Source organism: Macrotis lagotis, chromosome 3, assembly GCF_037893015.1.
Source record: "Macrotis lagotis isolate mMagLag1 chromosome 3, bilby.v1.9.chrom.fasta, whole genome shotgun sequence".
NCBI lineage: Eukaryota > Metazoa > Chordata > Mammalia > Peramelemorphia > Peramelidae > Macrotis > Macrotis lagotis.
In genome coordinates this window covers 252838159-252841390 of record NC_133660.1, presented here as the reverse complement: position 1 = coordinate 252841390, position 3232 = coordinate 252838159, and the positions used below count along the sequence as shown (strand labels likewise).

Genomic DNA, 3232 nt, shown 5'->3' with positions numbered 1-3232 from the left:
ATTTTCATCTGAACATCTTTCCAACCTTATTTCCTCCTCTCTGGCTGTTGTTATCCTTCCCATTCTCCAAGATGGCGCTCAAGGACTTCTCAATCGAAGTTCTTCTTTATTGCTCATAATTATGTTATTACCTTTTGGGTCTTCCATATCTCTTTGTGGATACCTCCCCTGTGAGTTAGGGTAGTATTAATGAATATGTCTTATCTCCCTACTTTCTTCTGAGTTCCTTTAGGCAAGACTATTCCCTTCATCTTTCACCTCCATGCCTTTATACCGGCCATGGACCATGACTACAGTGTCCCCTGAACCAAGCATTCAGAATTTGAAATACTCCTTCTTCCATGATGCATTTCCTGACGTCTAACACAGTAATGACATTCTGGTCTTCTCCAATAACAACGGACAAGAATCAACCAATCCCAATCCTATCCCAGTTACTAAGGGCAATTTCCTGCCCCCCCAATAATTTTTTTTTATTTATTGTGCAACATTTCAACTCACAGTAAGATCTGGGGTCAAGACCATCTTCTGTCATATGACTCGGCAAGCCACTCAACCTCTCTGCATCCTAGGCAACCCTGTAAGACTTTGAGTTGCAAAATAGGTAATGATTTGCACTAGGGAAAGAAATTTTATCAGTGAAAAACTCTTCATAATGATGAAATCATAAGTCTGGACTATACATTCATTTTGTACTTTTTGTACTACAAAAAAAAATGCTCTCTAGCCCCAGGAAAATAAAATCTATTTGATGGAGGAAGTTATTTCCTTTTTGTATCTATATGCTTATACTAGCATGTACAGAGTAGGTCCATAATAAATGCTTACTCAAACAAATTGTTAGCTTCCTATTAACTTTTACATATCCCCCACCATCTAGCATGGTGCATTATAAAAAGATGCTTCTTTCTCAATTAAATGTTTGTTGAATTACAGATGTTTGTGGAAATAATAAACCAGTCAAGTAAACTTTATTAGGTAACTACTCTGTGCCAGACCCTGTATTGGGTGTTGGGGACATTAATACAGTAAATGAAATTATTCCTATTCACTGTGAGCCTACTCAATGTGAGATCATATATGTCTAGACAGATAAAATAGAGATTAAATGAAACTATATAAAAAATAGTTACAACTAAAGTGGTTTGAGAGGGAGGGAATCAAAAAAGGACAGTTCATATCATCTGGGAAATGTCACATCTTGGTCCTTCTCCAGTTCAACAGATTTTGGCCACAAAGGACCAGGTTGGAAAGAATGGAAAATAGAGACAAGGCTCCATATTCTAAATTAAACACCTACTTTGTGTAAGGTTCTGTATTAGATGTTGGGGATACCAAGACCAAAACATCCCAATCCTTATCCTCAAAGAATTTCTCTTCTAATGAAAGAATACATATACGCAAAGAAATGAAAAGAATATACAAAGTAACTTCAAAAAGATGCTAGGGTAGAAGTTCAAGAAAATCATCATCCCTTAGAAGATGATACCTGGATAGTATTTTAAAAGAAGTCCAGGAGTTTTGCAATGCAGATTTTTTTAATTTATTTTTTTATTTTTTGATCCATATGCACATGTATATTTTTAAGTTACAAAATTTCCTTCCATCCTCCCTTCCTACTCCCCTCCCCTCAGTGGTGAACAATCAGGTCAGCATTGTATATACCTGTTTTTGATAAACATGTCTACAGAGTAGTCATTTTCAGTATGAGAAATTAGGATTAAGGGAAAGAAATACATAAGAGATAATTTTTATAAAGTGTTCATCAGATTTGGAAGGGTTGGGGGATTTTCGTTTTGCTTTATTTTTCTTACTCTGGATTGAGATAATATCGTCCACAGATAACATTGCCCTAGTTCTCTGAACTGCTGAGAGGAGCTGCTTCCATCCAGGTTGATCATCTCACAATGTTGTTGTTAATATGTACATTGTTCTCTTGGCTCTACTCCCTTCACTCAGCATCAGATCCCATAAATCATTCCAAACTTCGCTAGAGTCCAACCATTTATGGTTTCTTATAGAACAATAGTATTCCATAGTATTCATGTGCCATAACTTATTTAGCCATTCCCCAATGGATAGGTAGCCCCTCAATTTCCAATTCTTTGCCACCACAAAAAGAGTTGCTATGAATATTTTGGAACATGTGGGACTTTTCCCATGCAATGCAGAATTGAGAAAGGTACAACAGTCCAGTCATGAGGGACCACTTGTTCAAAGATGCAGAGGTGGGAAATATTCCCTATTTAGGGAAGACCTGGCAAGCCTATTTGATTGAAATAGAGAGTGAAGCAACAAGGGAAACTGGGAAGGCAGGTAGGAACCTGATTGTGAAGAATTCTCAATGCCAGCAGGAAGATTTTTTGCCTAGAGACAACAGTCCACTGAAAAGGATCTCAGAGACTATCTCACCTAGAGGTTCTTAACTTTTTGTGCCATAGACTGACCCTCTTCCTTAGTTTTCTTGTGAAGTCTATGGATCCCTTCTCAAAATCATATTATTAAATACATAAAATTTACAGGTTTACAAAGGAAACTAATTATATATCTATATTTATAGGACCTATCTATAGATAGAGATAGAGATTGAGATAGCAATAGAGACAGAGACAGAGAGAGATAGAGATAGAGATAGAGATAGAGATAGAGATAGATAGAGATAGAGATAGAGATAGAGATAGAGATAGAGATAGAGATAGAGATAGAGATAGAGATAGAGATAGACAGACAGACAGACAGATATTTGAAACATAAGTTTTAAGACTGCGGGTTAAAAACCCCTAATACATATCATCTTTCAAGTAACCTCTGTAGGCCAGACTGCAACATGATAGGGTCAGAGGTTACAAGGATTACAATTTTAATGAAATATAATGAATGATGCTTGCTTTGGCAGCACAGATACAAAAACTGGAACGATACAGAGAAGATTAGTGTCGTCCCTGCACAAGGATGATATGCAAATTCATGAAATGTTCCATGTTAAAAAAAAAAAGAAAGAAATAGAATGAACAATTAAAAAAAAAAACCAATTTCATGAAACAGATTTTAGAACTTGTGATCTAGGGCAAGCCTCTTATTTTACATATAGAAAAACAGAGGTTTGGAGAGATGTGACTTAACCATGGTTAGTGAGAAGGGGTGGGATTAGAAACTACAGCCTCTGTCTCCAAATTCAACACTCTTTCCCCAGGACCATATTCCTTGAACAACAAAAATCTGACCATGATTA

The 3232-nt window shown here is 36.4% G+C and overlaps 1 non-coding gene across 1 annotated transcript; it reads left to right on the top strand.

Annotated features, from left to right (window-relative positions):
• The first annotated feature begins 2884 nt into the window (after positions 1-2884).
• On the top strand, positions 2885-2987 carry LOC141519716 (U6 spliceosomal RNA). The gene has a single exon (XR_012477375.1). It is a non-coding gene; the product is annotated as a U6 spliceosomal RNA (small nuclear RNA).
• Positions 2988-3232: the final 245 nt, after the last annotated feature.